At 36.9% G+C, this 16088-nt stretch overlaps 7 non-coding genes across 7 annotated transcripts; all 7 read left to right on the forward strand.

The window, feature by feature from the left end:
- Positions 1-945: 945 nt before the first annotated feature.
- Positions 946-1038, forward strand: TRNAI-UAU (transfer RNA isoleucine (anticodon UAU)). The gene is given in 2 exon segments: positions 946-983; positions 1003-1038. It is a non-coding gene; the product is annotated as a tRNA-Ile (tRNA).
- A 974-nt stretch (positions 1039-2012) lies between these two features.
- Positions 2013-2105, forward strand: TRNAI-UAU (transfer RNA isoleucine (anticodon UAU)). Its single transcript is given in 2 exon segments — positions 2013-2050; positions 2070-2105. It is a non-coding gene; the product is annotated as a tRNA-Ile (tRNA).
- Positions 2106-5778: 3673 nt separating this feature from the next.
- TRNAI-UAU (transfer RNA isoleucine (anticodon UAU)) lies at positions 5779-5871 on the forward strand. The gene is given in 2 exon segments: positions 5779-5816; positions 5836-5871. It is a non-coding gene; the product is annotated as a tRNA-Ile (tRNA).
- A 974-nt stretch (positions 5872-6845) lies between these two features.
- TRNAI-UAU (transfer RNA isoleucine (anticodon UAU)) lies at positions 6846-6938 on the forward strand. Its single transcript is given in 2 exon segments — positions 6846-6883; positions 6903-6938. It is a non-coding gene; the product is annotated as a tRNA-Ile (tRNA).
- Positions 6939-10611: 3673 nt separating this feature from the next.
- TRNAI-UAU (transfer RNA isoleucine (anticodon UAU)) lies at positions 10612-10704 on the forward strand. The gene is given in 2 exon segments: positions 10612-10649; positions 10669-10704. It is a non-coding gene; the product is annotated as a tRNA-Ile (tRNA).
- Positions 10705-14546: 3842 nt separating this feature from the next.
- TRNAI-UAU (transfer RNA isoleucine (anticodon UAU)) lies at positions 14547-14639 on the forward strand. The gene is given in 2 exon segments: positions 14547-14584; positions 14604-14639. It is a non-coding gene; the product is annotated as a tRNA-Ile (tRNA).
- Positions 14640-15613: 974 nt separating this feature from the next.
- TRNAI-UAU (transfer RNA isoleucine (anticodon UAU)) lies at positions 15614-15706 on the forward strand. Its single transcript is given in 2 exon segments — positions 15614-15651; positions 15671-15706. It is a non-coding gene; the product is annotated as a tRNA-Ile (tRNA).
- The last annotated feature ends 382 nt before the right edge of the window (positions 15707-16088 follow it).

Here is a 16088-nt window from a genome sequence, read left to right on the forward strand (position 1 = left end):
AAATAAAATCCACATCTAGCATAACCAATTAATGCTGCAAAGTGCTCCAGTGGTGCAATTGGTTTGCGCTAGGTACTTGTAAAACAGTATCTGTTGAGCAATACCGAGGTTGTGAGTTCAAGCCTCGCCTTGAGAAGCTTTGTTTACTATTTTTTTCTTTTTCGTATGTCAATAGTCATTGATTATAAACTGCTACCTTAATATTTAATATGATATTACAAAGGATGGAAGAAAGAAAGAAAAAACACAAACATGAGTTTGTATTTCAGTTGTCAGCACACACCTGCTTTGGTTCAAATGCACTGCATATCTTCCTTCAGTCAGCCAACAAAACATCAATGGAAAACATTAACATACTGTTGGTAAAGCAGTTGCATCAAATTGATTTTCTGCAATATAGCATTATAATCCATACTGACAGCTCTGGATAGTACCAGCACATTTCTTGCTGGACTTGGTAATGCAAAGAACACAGTAAACAGCTTCACTTTTTCTCAAAAATAAATAATTGACTATTAAAAACCTAACAGTCTTAAATAAGTACATCAGTAAGCAACACTGGCATAATGGATAAGTCACTGTCCTCCTAAGCCAGTGGTTGTGGGTCCAAGTCTCATCTGGGGTGGAAGTAATTACAGCAAGTGTCTCATCACTAGAGTTGATATTTTATCCTTGCTTCAACTGTAAAATAGTCTTGCAGTGTTTAGCTTGTAAAAAATGACCACAGAAGCTAAAATATGACATTTATTATGATATCATTGTTGTAGTTTTTTTTTAAACCTTTTCTATCACCGTGGACAGCTTATTCAAGTGCCATCTGGCATGCACGTTCGTTTGTTGCTCATCATTCATCACCAAAAATGATTTTCTTTTTCAATTCTTATGACTGTACTGATTGTATTGAATAAAGTCCACATCTTGCATAACCAACTGATGCTGCTAAGTGCTCCAGTGGCGCAATTGGTCAGCGCACGGTACTTATAAGACAGTATCTGTTGAGCAATGTCGAGGTTGTGAGTTCAAGCCTCACCTGGAGCAACTTTGCTTACTGTTTTTTTTCTTTTTCTTATGTCAATAGTCATTGATTATAATCTGCTACCTTAATATTTAATTAAGAAAGAAGAATGGAAGAAAGAAAGAAAAAACACAAACATGATTGTGCATTTAAGTTGTCAGCACACATCTGCTTTGGTTCAAATGCACTGCATATCTTCCTTCAGTCAGCCAACAAAACAGCAATGGAAAAGATTAACATTCTGTTGGTAAAGCAGTTGCATCAAATTGATTTTCTGCAATATAGCATGATAATCCATACTCACAGCTCTGGATAGTACCAGCACATTTCTTGCTGGACTTGGTAATGCAAAGAACACAGTAAACAGCTTCACTTTTTCTCAAAAATAAATAATTGACTATTAAAAACCTATCAGTCTTAAATAAGGATATCAGTAAGCACCACTGGCATAATGGATAAGGCACTGTTCTCCTAAGCCAGGCATGTCCAAACTGCGGCCCCTTAGCTGTTGTAAAACTACATATCCCAGCATGCCCAAACACAGTTTTGCTGCCAGAGAATGCTAAAGCTGTGTCAGGGCATGTTGGGATGTGTAGTTTCTCCACAGCTGGAGGGCCACAGTTTGGACATGCCTGTCCTAAGCCATTGGTTGTGGGATTTAAGTCCCGTCTGAGTTGGAAGTCATTACAGCAAGTGTCTCATCACTAGAGTTGATATTTTATCCTTGCTTCAACTGTACAACAGTCTTGCAGTGTTTAGCTTGCAAAAAATGACCACAGAAGCTAAAATATGACATTTATTATGATAACATTGTTGTTGTTTTTTTTAAACCTTTTCTATCACCGTGGACAGCTTATTCAAGTGCCATCTGGCATGCACGTTCGTTTGTTGCTCATCATTCATCACCAAAAAGTTATTTTCTATTTCAATTCTTATGACTGTACTGATTGTATTGAATAAAATCCACATCTAGCATAACCAACGGATGTTGCTAAGTGCTCCAGTGGCGCAATTGGTCAGCGCGCAGTATTTATAAGACAGTATCTGTTGAGCAATACTGAGGTTGTGAGTTCAAGCCTCACCTGGAGCAGCTTTGTTTACTGTTTTTTTTTCTTATGTCAATAGTCATTGATTATAAACTGCTACCTTAATATTTAATATGATATTACAAAGGATGGAAGAAAGAAAGAAAAAACACGAACATGAGTTTGTATTTAAGTTGTCAGCACACATCTGCTTTGGTTCAAATGCACTGCATATCTTCCTTAAGTCAGCCAACAAAACAGCAATGGAAAAGATTAACATACTGTTGGTAAAGCAGTTGCATCAAATTGATTTTCTGCAATATAGCATGATAATCCATACTGACAGCTCTGTATAGTACCAGCACATTTCTTGCTGGACTTGGTAATGCAAAGAACACAGTAAACAGCTTCACTTTTTCTCAAAAATAAATAATTGACTATTAAAAACCTATCAGTCTTAAATAAGAAGATCAGTAAGCACCACTGGCATAATGGATAAGTCACTGTCCTCCTAAGCCAGTGGTTGTGGGTCCAAGTCCCATCTGGGGTGGAAGTCATTACAGCAAGTGTCTCATCAGTAGAGTTGATATTTTATCCTTGCTTCAACTGTACAACAGTCTTGCAGTGTTTAGCTTGCAAAAAATGACCACAGAAGCAAAAAATGACATTTATTATGATAACATTGTTGTTGTTTTTTTTAAACCTTTTCTATCACTGTGGATAGCTAATTCAAGTGCCATCTGGCATGCACATTCATTTGTTTATCATCATTCATCACCAAAAATGATTTTCTTTTTCAATTCTTATGACTGTACTGATTGTATTGAATAAAATCCACATCTAGCATAACCACATCTAAGTGCTCCAGTGGCGCAATTGGTCAGCACGCGGTATTTATAAAACAGTATCTGTTGAGCAATGCTGAGGTTGTGAGTTCAAGCCTCACCTGGAGCGGCTTTGTTTACTGTTTTTTTTCTTTTTTTATGTCAATAGTCATTGATTATAATCTGCTACCCTAATATTTAATATGATATTACAAAGGATGGAAGAAAGAAAGAAAAAACAAACACGAACATGAGTTTGTATTTAAGTTGTCAGCCCACATCTGCTTTGGTTCAAATGCACTGCATATCTTCCTTAAGTCAGCCAACAAAACAGCAATGGTAAAGATTAACATACTGTTGGTAAAGCAGTTGCATCAAATTGATTTTCTGCAATATAGCATGATAATCCATACTGACAGCTCTGTATAGTACCAGCACATTTCTTGCTGGATTTGGTAATGCAAAGAACACAGTAAACAGCTTCACTTTTTCTCAAAAATAAATAATTGACTATTAAAAACCTATCAGTCTTAAATAAGGACATCAGTAAGCACCACTGGCATAATGGATAAGGCACTGTTCTCATAAGCCAGGCATGTCCAAACTGCGGCCCCTTAGCTGTTGTAAAACTACATATCCCAGCATGCCCAAACACAGTTTTGCTGCCAGAGAATGCTAAAGCTGTGTCAGGGCATGTTGGGATGTGTAGTTTCTCCACAGCTGGAGGGCCACAGTTTGGACATGCCTGTCCTAAGCCATTGGTTGTGGGATTTAAGTCCCGTCTGAGTTGGAAGTCATTACAGCAAGTGTCTCATCACTAGAGTTGATATTTTATCCTTGCTTCAACTGTACAACAGTCTTGCAGTGTTTAGCTTGCAAAAAATGACCACAGAAGCTAAAATATGACATTTATTATGATAACACTGTTGTTGTTTTTTTTTAAACCTTTTCAATCACCGTGGACAGCTTATTCAAGTGCCATCTGGCATGCACGTTCGTTTGTTGCTCATCATTCATCACCAAAAATGATTTTCTTTTTCAATTCTTATGACTGTACTAATTGTATTGAATAAAATCCACATCTAGCATAACCAACTAATGCTGCTAAGTGTTCCAGCGGCGCAATCGGTCAGCGCGCGGTACTTATAAGACAGTAACTGTTGAGCAATGCTGAGGTTGTGAGTTCAAGCCTCACCTGGAGCAGCTTTCCTTACTGTTTTTTTCTTTTTCTTATGTCAATAGTCATTGATTATAAACTGCTATCTTAATATTTAATATGATATTACAAAGGATGGAAGAAAGAAAGAAAAAACACAAACATGATTGTGCATTTAAGTTGTCAGCACACATCTGCTTTGGTTCAAATGCACTGCATATCTTCCTTCAGTCAGCCAACAAAACAGCAATGGAAAAGATTAACATACTGTTGGTAAAGCAGTTGCATCAAATTGATTTTCTGCAATATAGCATGATAATCCATACTGACAGCTCTGGATAGTACCAGCACATTTCTTGCTGGACTTGGTAATGCAAAGAACACAGTAAATAGCTTCAATTTTTCCCCAAAAATAAATAATTGACTATTAAAAACATAACAGTCTTAAATAAGAACATCAGTAAGCACCACTGGCATAATGGATAAGTCACTGTCCTCCTCAGCCAGGGGTTGTTGGTCCAAGTCCCATCTGGGGTGGAAGTCATTACAGCAAGTGTCTCATCACTAGAGTTGATATTTTATCCTTGCTTCAACTGTAAAACAGTCTTGCAGTGTTTAGCTTGTAAAAAAATGACCACAGAAGCTTAAATATAACATTTATTATGATAACATTGTTGTTTTTTTTATAAACCTTTTCTATCACCGTGGACAGCTTATTCAAGTGCCATCTGGCATGCATGTTCCTTTGTTGCTCATCATTCATCACCAAAAACGATTTTCTTTTTCAATTCTTATGACTGTACTGATTGTATTAAATAAAATCCACATCTAGCATAACCAATTAATGCTGCAAAGTGCTCCAGTGGTGCAATTGGTTTGCGCTAGGTACTTGTAAAACAGTATCTGTTGAGCAATACCGAGGTTGTGAGTTCAAGCCTCGCCTTGAGAAGCTTTGTTTACTATTTTTTTCTTTTTCGTATGTCAATAGTCATTGATTATAAACTGCTACCTTAATATTTAATATGATATTACAAAGGATGGAAGAAAGAAAGAAAAAACACAAACATGAGTTTGTATTTCAGTTGTCAGCACACACCTGCTTTGGTTCAAATGCACTGCATATCTTCCTTCAGTCAGCCAACAAAACATCAATGGAAAACATTAACATACTGTTGGTAAAGCAGTTGCATCAAATTGATTTTCTGCAATATAGCATTATAATCCATACTGACAGCTCTGGATAGTACCAGCACATTTCTTGCTGGACTTGGTAATGCAAAGAACACAGTAAACAGCTTCACTTTTTCTCAAAAATAAATAATTGACTATTAAAAACCTAACAGTCTTAAATAAGTACATCAGTAAGCAACACTGGCATAATGGATAAGTCACTGTCCTCCTAAGCCAGTGGTTGTGGGTCCAAGTCTCATCTGGGGTGGAAGTAATTACAGCAAGTGTCTCATCACTAGAGTTGATATTTTATCCTTGCTTCAACTGTAAAATAGTCTTGCAGTGTTTAGCTTGTAAAAAATGACCACAGAAGCTAAAATATGACATTTATTATGATATCATTGTTGTAGTTTTTTTTTAAACCTTTTCTATCACCGTGGACAGCTTATTCAAGTGCCATCTGGCATGCACGTTCGTTTGTTGCTCATCATTCATCACCAAAAATGATTTTCTTTTTCAATTCTTATGACTGTACTGATTGTATTGAATAAAGTCCACATCTTGCATAACCAACTGATGCTGCTAAGTGCTCCAGTGGCGCAATTGGTCAGCGCACGGTACTTATAAGACAGTATCTGTTGAGCAATGTCGAGGTTGTGAGTTCAAGCCTCACCTGGAGCAACTTTGCTTACTGTTTTTTTTCTTTTTCTTATGTCAATAGTCATTGATTATAATCTGCTACCTTAATATTTAATTAAGAAAGAAGAATGGAAGAAAGAAAGAAAAAACACAAACATGATTGTGCATTTAAGTTGTCAGCACACATCTGCTTTGGTTCAAATGCACTGCATATCTTCCTTCAGTCAGCCAACAAAACAGCAATGGAAAAGATTAACATTCTGTTGGTAAAGCAGTTGCATCAAATTGATTTTCTGCAATATAGCATGATAATCCATACTCACAGCTCTGGATAGTACCAGCACATTTCTTGCTGGACTTGGTAATGCAAAGAACACAGTAAACAGCTTCACTTTTTCTCAAAAATAAATAATTGACTATTAAAAACCTATCAGTCTTAAATAAGGATATCAGTAAGCACCACTGGCATAATGGATAAGGCACTGTTCTCCTAAGCCAGGCATGTCCAAACTGCGGCCCCTTAGCTGTTGTAAAACTACATATCCCAGCATGCCCAAACACAGTTTTGCTGCCAGAGAATGCTAAAGCTGTGTCAGGGCATGTTGGGATGTGTAGTTTCTCCACAGCTGGAGGGCCACAGTTTGGACATGCCTGTCCTAAGCCATTGGTTGTGGGATTTAAGTCCCGTCTGAGTTGGAAGTCATTACAGCAAGTGTCTCATCACTAGAGTTGATATTTTATCCTTGCTTCAACTGTACAACAGTCTTGCAGTGTTTAGCTTGCAAAAAATGACCACAGAAGCTAAAATATGACATTTATTATGATAACATTGTTGTTGTTTTTTTTAAACCTTTTCTATCACCGTGGACAGCTTATTCAAGTGCCATCTGGCATGCACGTTCGTTTGTTGCTCATCATTCATCACCAAAAAGTTATTTTCTATTTCAATTCTTATGACTGTACTGATTGTATTGAATAAAATCCACATCTAGCATAACCAACGGATGTTGCTAAGTGCTCCAGTGGCGCAATTGGTCAGCGCGCAGTATTTATAAGACAGTATCTGTTGAGCAATACTGAGGTTGTGAGTTCAAGCCTCACCTGGAGCAGCTTTGTTTACTGTTTTTTTTTCTTATGTCAATAGTCATTGATTATAAACTGCTACCTTAATATTTAATATGATATTACAAAGGATGGAAGAAAGAAAGAAAAAACACGAACATGAGTTTGTATTTAAGTTGTCAGCACACATCTGCTTTGGTTCAAATGCACTGCATATCTTCCTTAAGTCAGCCAACAAAACAGCAATGGAAAAGATTAACATACTGTTGGTAAAGCAGTTGCATCAAATTGATTTTCTGCAATATAGCATGATAATCCATACTGACAGCTCTGTATAGTACCAGCACATTTCTTGCTGGACTTGGTAATGCAAAGAACACAGTAAACAGCTTCACTTTTTCTCAAAAATAAATAATTGACTATTAAAAACCTATCAGTCTTAAATAAGAAGATCAGTAAGCACCACTGGCATAATGGATAAGTCACTGTCCTCCTAAGCCAGTGGTTGTGGGTCCAAGTCCCATCTGGGGTGGAAGTCATTACAGCAAGTGTCTCATCAGTAGAGTTGATATTTTATCCTTGCTTCAACTGTACAACAGTCTTGCAGTGTTTAGCTTGCAAAAAATGACCACAGAAGCAAAAAATGACATTTATTATGATAACATTGTTGTTGTTTTTTTTTAAACCTTTTCTATCACTGTGGATAGCTTATTCAAGTGCCATCTGGCATGCACATTCATTTGTTTATCATCATTCATCACCAAAAATGATTTTCTTTTTCAATTCTTATGACTGTACTGATTGTATTGAATAAAATCCACATCTAGCATAACCACATCTAAGTGCTCCAGTGGCGCAATTGGTCAGCACGCGGTATTTATAAAACAGTATCTGTTGAGCAATGCTGAGGTTGTGAGTTCAAGCCTCACCTGGAGCGGCTTTGTTTACTGTTTTTTTTCTTTTTTTATGTCAATAGTCATTGATTATAATCTGCTACCCTAATATTTAATATGATATTACAAAGGATGGAAGAAAGAAAGAAAAAACAAACACGAACATGAGTTTGTATTTAAGTTGTCAGCCCACATCTGCTTTGGTTCAAATGCACTGCATATCTTCCTTAAGTCAGCCAACAAAACAGCAATGGTAAAGATTAACATACTGTTGGTAAAGCAGTTGCATCAAATTGATTTTCTGCAATATAGCATGATAATCCATACTGACAGCTCTGTATAGTACCAGCACATTTCTTGCTGGATTTGGTAATGCAAAGAACACAGTAAACAGCTTCACTTTTTCTCAAAAATAAATAATTGACTATTAAAAACCTATCAGTCTTAAATAAGGACATCAGTAAGCACCACTGGCATAATGGATAAGGCACTGTTCTCATAAGCCAGGCATGTCCAAACTGCGGCCCCTTAGCTGTTGTAAAACTACATATCCCAGCATGCCCAAACACAGTTTTGCTGCCAGAGAATGCTAAAGCTGTGTCAGGGCATGTTGGGATGTGTAGTTTCTCCACAGCTGGAGGGCCACAGTTTGGACATGCCTGTCCTAAGCCATTGGTTGTGGGATTTAAGTCCCGTCTGAGTTGGAAGTCATTACAGCAAGTGTCTCATCACTAGAGTTGATATTTTATCCTTGCTTCAACTGTACAACAGTCTTGCAGTGTTTAGCTTGCAAAAAATGACCACAGAAGCTAAAATATGACATTTATTATGATAACATTGTTGTTGTTTTTTTTAAACCTTTTCTATCACCGTGGACAGCTTATTCAAGTGCCATCTGGCATGCACGTTCGTTTGTTGCTCATCATTCATCACCAAAAATGATTTTCTTTTTCAATTCTTATGACTGTACTAATTGTATTGAATAAAATCCACATCTAGCATAACCAACTGATGCTGCTAAGTGTTCCAGCGGCGCAATCGGTCAGCGCGCGGTACTTATAAGATAGTAACTGTTGAGCAATGCTGAGGTTGTGAGTTCAAGCCTCACCTGGAGCAGCTTTCCTTACTGTTTTTTTCTTTTTCTTATGTCAATAGTCATTGATTATAAACTGCTATCTTAATATTTAATATGATATTACAAAGGATGGAAGAAAGAAAGAAAAAACACAAACATGATTGTGCATTTAAGTTGTCAGCACACATCTGCTTTGGTTCAAATGCACTGCATATCTTCCTTCAGTCAGCCAACAAAACAGCAATGGAAAAGATTAACATACTGTTGGTAAAGCAGTTGCATCAAATTGATTTTCTGCAATATAGCATGATAATCCATACTGACAGCTCTGGATAGTACCAGCACATTTCTTACTGGACTTGGTAATGCAAAGAACACAGTAAATAGCTTCAATTTTTCCCCAAAAATAAATAATTGACTATTAAAAACATAACAGTCTTAAATAAGAACATCAGTAAGCACCACTGGCATAATGGATAAGTCACTGTCCTCCTCAGCCAGGGGTTGTTGGTCCAAGTCCCATCTGGGGTGGAAGTCATTACAGCAAGTGTCTCATCACTAGAGTTGATATTTTATCCTTGCTTCAACTGTAAAACAGTCTTGCAGTGTTTAGCTTGTAAAAAAATGACCACAGAAGCTTAAATATAACATTTATTATGATAACATTGTTGTTTTTTTTATAAACCTTTTCTATCACCGTGGACAGCTTATTCAAGTGCCATCTGGCATGCATGTTCCTTTGTTGCTCATCATTCATCACCAAAAACGATTTTCTTTTTCAATTCTTATGACTGTACTGATTGTATTAAATAAAATCCACATCTAGCATAACCAATTAATGCTGCAAAGTGCTCCAGTGGTGCAATTGGTTTGCGCTAGGTACTTGTAAAACAGTATCTGTTGAGCAATACCGAGGTTGTGAGTTCAAGCCTCGCCTTGAGAAGCTTTGTTTACTATTTTTTTCTTTTTCTTATGTCAATAGTCATTGATTATAAACTGCTACCTTAATATTTAATATGATATTACAAAGGATGGAAGAAAGAAAGAAAAAACACAAACATGAGTTTGTATTTCAGTTGTCAGCACACACCTGCTTTGGTTCAAATGCACTGCATATCTTCCTTCAGTCAGCCAACAAAACATCAATGGAAAACATTAACATACTGTTGGTAAAGCAGTTGCATCAAATTGATTTTCTGCAATATAGCATTATAATCCATACTGACAGCTCTGGATAGTACCAGCACATTTCTTGCTGGACTTGGTAATGCAAAGAACACAGTAAACAGCTTCACTTTTTCTCAAAAATAAATAATTGACTATTAAAAACCTAACAGTCTTAAATAAGTACATCAGTAAGCAACACTGGCATAATGGATAAGTCACTGTCCTCCTAAGCCAGTGGTTGTGGGTCCAAGTCTCATCTGGGGTGGAAGTAATTACAGCAAGTGTCTCATCACTAGAGTTGATATTTTATCCTTGCTTCAACTGTAAAATAGTCTTGCAGTGTTTAGCTTGTAAAAAATGACCACAGAAGCTAAAATATGACATTTATTATGATATCATTGTTGTAGTTTTTTTTTAAACCTTTTCTATCACCGTGGACAGCTTATTCAAGTGCCATCTGGCATGCACGTTCGTTTGTTGCTCATCATTCATCACCAAAAATGATTTTCTTTTTCAATTCTTATGACTGTACTGATTGTATTGAATAAAGTCCACATCTTGCATAACCAACTGATGCTGCTAAGTGCTCCAGTGGCGCAATTGGTCAGCGCACGGTACTTATAAGACAGTATCTGTTGAGCAATGCCGAGGTTGTGAGTTCAAGCCTCACCTGGAGCAACTTTGCTTACTGTTTTTTTTCTTTTTCTTATGTCAATAGTCATTGATTATAATCTGCTACCTTAATATTTAATTAAGAAAGAAGAATGGAAGAAAGAAAGAAAAAACACAAACATGATTGTGCATTTAAGTTGTCAGCACACATCTGCTTTGGTTCAAATGCACTGCATATCTTCCTTCAGTCAGCCAACAAAACAGCAATGGAAAAGATTAACATTCTGTTGGTAAAGCAGTTGCATCAAATTGATTTTCTGCAATATAGCATGATAATCCATACTCACAGCTCTGGATAGTACCAGCACATTTCTTGCTGGACTTGGTAATGCAAAGAACACAGTAAACAGCTTCACTTTTTCTCAAAAATAAATAATTGACTATTAAAAACCTATCAGTCTTAAATAAGGATATCAGTAAGCACCACTGGCATAATGGATAAGGCACTGTTCTCCTAAGCCAGGCATGTCCAAACTGCGGCCCCTTAGCTGTTGTAAAACTACATATCCCAGCATGCCCAAACACAGTTTTGCTGCCAGAGAATGCTAAAGCTGTGTCAGGGCATGTTGGGATGTGTAGTTTCTCCACAGCTGGAGGGCCACAGTTTGGACATGCCTGTCCTAAGCCATTGGTTGTGGGATTTAAGTCCCGTCTGAGTTGGAAGTCATTACAGCAAGTGTCTCATCAGTAGAGTTGATATTTTATCCTTGCTTCAACTGTACAACAGTCTTGCAGTGTTTAGCTTGCAAAAAATGACCACAGAAGCAAAAAATGACATTTATTATGATAACATTGTTGTTGTTTTTTTTAAACCTTTTCTATCACTGTGGATAGCTAATTCAAGTGCCATCTGGCATGCACATTCATTTGTTTATCATCATTCATCACCAAAAATGATTTTCTTTTTCAATTCTTATGACTGTACTGATTGTATTGAATAAAATCCACATCTAGCATAACCACATCTAAGTGCTCCAGTGGCGCAATTGGTCAGCACGCGGTATTTATAAAACAGTATCTGTTGAGCAATGCTGAGGTTGTGAGTTCAAGCCTCACCTGGAGCGGCTTTGTTTACTGTTTTTTTTCTTTTTTTATGTCAATAGTCATTGATTATAATCTGCTACCCTAATATTTAATATGATATTACAAAGGATGGAAGAAAGAAAGAAAAAACAAACACGAACATGAGTTTGTATTTAAGTTGTCAGCCCACATCTGCTTTGGTTCAAATGCACTGCATATCTTCCTTAAGTCAGCCAACAAAACAGCAATGGTAAAGATTAACATACTGTTGGTAAAGCAGTTGCATCAAATTGATTTTCTGCAATATAGCATGATAATCCATACTGACAGCTCTGTATAGTACCAGCACATTTCTTGCTGGATTTGGTAATGCAAAGAACACAGTAAACAGCTTCACTTTTTCTCAAAAATAAATAATTGACTATTAAAAACCTATCAGTCTTAAATAAGGACATCAGTAAGCACCACTGGCATAATGGATAAGGCACTGTTCTCATAAGCCAGGCATGTCCAAACTGCGGCCCCTTAGCTGTTGTAAAACTACATATCCCAGCATGCCCAAACACAGTTTTGCTGCCAGAGAATGCTAAAGCTGTGTCAGGGCATGTTGGGATGTGTAGTTTCTCCACAGCTGGAGGGCCACAGTTTGGACATGCCTGTCCTAAGCCATTGGTTGTGGGATTTAAGTCCCGTCTGAGTTGGAAGTCATTACAGCAAGTGTCTCATCACTAGAGTTGATATTTTATCCTTGCTTCAACTGTACAACAGTCTTGCAGTGTTTAGCTTGCAAAAAATGACCACAGAAGCTAAAATATGACATTTATTATGATAACACTGTTGTTGTTTTTTTTTAAACCTTTTCAATCACCGTGGACAGCTTATTCAAGTGCCATCTGGCATGCACGTTCGTTTGTTGCTCATCATTCATCACCAAAAATGATTTTCTTTTTCAATTCTTATGACTGTACTAATTGTATTGAATAAAATCCACATCTAGCATAACCAACTAATGCTGCTAAGTGTTCCAGCGGCGCAATCGGTCAGCGCGCGGTACTTATAAGACAGTAACTGTTGAGCAATGCTGAGGTTGTGAGTTCAAGCCTCACCTGGAGCAGCTTTCCTTACTGTTTTTTTCTTTTTCTTATGTCAATAGTCATTGATTATAAACTGCTATCTTAATATTTAATATGATATTACAAAGGATGGAAGAAAGAAAGAAAAAACACAAACATGATTGTGCATTTAAGTTGTCAGCACACATCTGCTTTGGTTCAAATGCACTGCATATCTTCCTTCAGTCAGCCAACAAAACAGCAATGGAAAAGATTAACATACTGTTGGTAAAGCAGTTGCATCAAATTGATTTTCTGCAATATAGCATGATAATCCATACTGACAGCTCTGGATAGTACCAGCACATTTCTTGCTGGACTTGGTAATGCAAAGAACACAGTAAATAGCTTCAATTTTTCCCCAAAAATAAATAATTGACTATTAAAAACATAACAGTCTTAAATAAGAACATCAGTAAGCACCACTGGCATAATGGATAAGTCACTGTCCTCCTCAGCCAGGGGTTGTTGGTCCAAGTCCCATCTGGGGTGGAAGTCATTACAGCAAGTGTCTCATCACTAGAGTTGATATTTTATCCTTGCTTCAACTGTAAAACAGTCTTGCAGTGTTTAGCTTGTAAAAAAATGACCACAGAAGCTTAAATATAACATTTATTATGATAACATTGTTGTTTTTTTTATAAACCTTTTCTATCACCGTGGACAGCTTATTCAAGTGCCATCTGGCATGCATGTTCCTTTGTTGCTCATCATTCATCACCAAAAACGATTTTCTTTTTCAATTCTTATGACTGTACTGATTGTATTAAATAAAATCCACATCTAGCATAACCAATTAATGCTGCAAAGTGCTCCAGTGGTGCAATTGGTTTGCGCTAGGTACTTGTAAAACAGTATCTGTTGAGCAATACCGAGGTTGTGAGTTCAAGCCTCGCCTTGAGAAGCTTTGTTTACTATTTTTTTCTTTTTCGTATGTCAATAGTCATTGATTATAAACTGCTACCTTAATATTTAATATGATATTACAAAGGATGGAAGAAAGAAAGAAAAAACACAAACATGAGTTTGTATTTCAGTTGTCAGCACACACCTGCTTTGGTTCAAATGCACTGCATATCTTCCTTCAGTCAGCCAACAAAACATCAATGGAAAACATTAACATACTGTTGGTAAAGCAGTTGCATCAAATTGATTTTCTGCAATATAGCATTATAATCCATACTGACAGCTCTGGATAGTACCAGCACATTTCTTGCTGGACTTGGTAATGCAAAGAACACAGTAAACAGCTTCACTTTTTCTCAAAAATAAATAATTGACTATTAAAAACCTAACAGTCTTAAATAAGTACATCAGTAAGCAACACTGGCATAATGGATAAGTCACTGTCCTCCTAAGCCAGTGGTTGTGGGTCCAAGTCTCATCTGGGGTGGAAGTAATTACAGCAAGTGTCTCATCACTAGAGTTGATATTTTATCCTTGCTTCAACTGTAAAATAGTCTTGCAGTGTTTAGCTTGTAAAAAATGACCACAGAAGCTAAAATATGACATTTATTATGATATCATTGTTGTAGTTTTTTTTTAAACCTTTTCTATCACCGTGGACAGCTTATTCAAGTGCCATCTGGCATGCACGTTCGTTTGTTGCTCATCATTCATCACCAAAAATGATTTTCTTTTTCAATTCTTATGACTGTACTGATTGTATTGAATAAAGTCCACATCTTGCATAACCAACTGATGCTGCTAAGTGCTCCAGTGGCGCAATTGGTCAGCGCACGGTACTTATAAGACAGTATCTGTTGAGCAATGTCGAGGTTGTGAGTTCAAGCCTCACCTGGAGCAACTTTGCTTACTGTTTTTTTTCTTTTTCTTATGTCAATAGTCATTGATTATAATCTGCTACCTTAATATTTAATTAAGAAAGAAGAATGGAAGAAAGAAAGAAAAAACACAAACATGATTGTGCATTTAAGTTGTCAGCACACATCTGCTTTGGTTCAAATGCACTGCATATCTTCCTTCAGTCAGCCAACAAAACAGCAATGGAAAAGATTAACATTCTGTTGGTAAAGCAGTTGCATCAAATTGATTTTCTGCAATATAGCATGATAATCCATACTCACAGCTCTGGATAGTACCAGCACATTTCTTGCTGGACTTGGTAATGCAAAGAACACAGTAAACAGCTTCACTTTTTCTCAAAAATAAATAATTGACTATTAAAAACCTATCAGTCTTAAATAAGGATATCAGTAAGCACCACTGGCATAATGGATAAGGCACTGTTCTCCTAAGCCAGGCATGTCCAAACTGCGGCCCCTTAGCTGTTGTAAAACTACATATCCCAGCATGCCCAAACACAGTTTTGCTGCCAGAGAATGCTAAAGCTGTGTCAGGGCATGTTGGGATGTGTAGTTTCTCCACAGCTGGAGGGCCACAGTTTGGACATGCCTGTCCTAAGCCATTGGTTGTGGGATTTAAGTCCCGTCTGAGTTGGAAGTCATTACAGCAAGTGTCTCATCACTAGAGTTGATATTTTATCCTTGCTTCAACTGTACAACAGTCTTGCAGTGTTTAGCTTGCAAAAAATGACCACAGAAGCTAAAATATGACATTTATTATGATAACATTGTTGTTGTTTTTTTTAAACCTTTTCTATCACCGTGGACAGCTTATTCAAGTGCCATCTGGCATGCACGTTCGTTTGTTGCTCATCATTCATCACCAAAAAGTTATTTTCTATTTCAATTCTTATGACTGTACTGATTGTATTGAATAAAATCCACATCTAGCATAACCAACGGATGTTGCTAAGTGCTCCAGTGGCGCAATTGGTCAGCGCGCAGTATTTATAAGACAGTATCTGTTGAGCAATACTGAGGTTGTGAGTTCAAGCCTCACCTGGAGCAGCTTTGTTTACTGTTTTTTTTTCTTATGTCAATAGTCATTGATTATAAACTGCTACCTTAATATTTAATATGATATTACAAAGGATGGAAGAAAGAAAGAAAAAACACGAACATGAGTTTGTATTTAAGTTGTCAGCACACATCTGCTTTGGTTCAAATGCACTGCATATCTTCCTTAAGTCAGCCAACAAAACAGCAATGGAAAAGATTAACATACTGTTGGTAAAGCAGTTGCATCAAATTGATTTTCTGCAATATAGCATGATAATCCATACTGACAGCTCTGTATAGTACCAGCACATTTCTTGCTGGACTTGGTAATGCAAAGAACACAGTAAACAGCTTCACTTTTTCTCAAAAATAAATAATTGACTATTAAAAA

This window comes from Pseudophryne corroboree, unplaced genomic scaffold (genome assembly GCF_028390025.1).
Source record: "Pseudophryne corroboree isolate aPseCor3 unplaced genomic scaffold, aPseCor3.hap2 scaffold_1938, whole genome shotgun sequence".
NCBI lineage: Eukaryota > Metazoa > Chordata > Amphibia > Anura > Myobatrachidae > Pseudophryne > Pseudophryne corroboree.